At 47.5% G+C, this 575-nt stretch overlaps 1 non-coding gene across 1 annotated transcript; it reads right to left on the bottom strand.

Moving 5' to 3' along the window:
* Positions 1 to 268: 268 nt before the first annotated feature.
* Positions 269 to 387, bottom strand: LOC111648254 (5S ribosomal RNA). Its single transcript, XR_002760103.1, has one exon. It is a non-coding gene; the product is annotated as a 5S ribosomal RNA (ribosomal RNA).
* Between the last annotated feature and the right edge of the window lie 188 nt (positions 388 to 575).

Raw genomic sequence — 575 nt, 5'->3', positions numbered from 1 at the left:
AGCGCGACAAATACCCTCTTTAAACATGACGATCATGTCCTTCATGCACGAAGCTACGTGTTTATGTCTAGCGCAGGAGCCTTTCCTTTTCAGCGTTTGCTTGTTGCTTTGGCTCTCAACATGTCAACTTTGTAACATTTTAATACAAAAGTGTCTTTACATTGTGATCTGTGCTGTCCCGTCCCCAAAAGTGCAGCCAGGTGCAGAGTAACAGGTTGTTGAAGCAGGAGCAGAAGCGTCCTCTGCTGATTGCAAAGAGATGCCAAAAAGCTTACAGCACCTGTTATTCCCAGGCGGTCTCCCATCCAAGTACTAACCAGGCCCGACCCTGCTTGGCTTCCGAGATCGGACGAGATCGGGCGCGTTCAGAGTGGTATGGCCGTAAGCGAGAGGGGGCGACAAATACCCTCTTTAAACATGACGATCATGTCCTTCATGCACGAAGCTACGTGTTTATGTCTAGCGCAGGAGCCTTTCCTTTTCAGCGTTTGCTTGTTGCTTTGGCTCTCAACATGTCAACTTTGTAACATTTTAATACAAAAGTGTCTTTACATTGTGATCTGTGCTGTCCCGTC

Source organism: Seriola lalandi, unplaced genomic scaffold, assembly GCF_002814215.2.
Source record: "Seriola lalandi dorsalis isolate HSWRI2012SDOR001 ecotype SW California unplaced genomic scaffold, Sedor1 jcf7180002038265, whole genome shotgun sequence".
NCBI lineage: Eukaryota > Metazoa > Chordata > Actinopteri > Carangiformes > Carangidae > Seriola > Seriola lalandi.
Note: the sequence above shows the minus strand (reverse complement) of the source record. Positions and strands in the feature narration are given on the sequence as shown.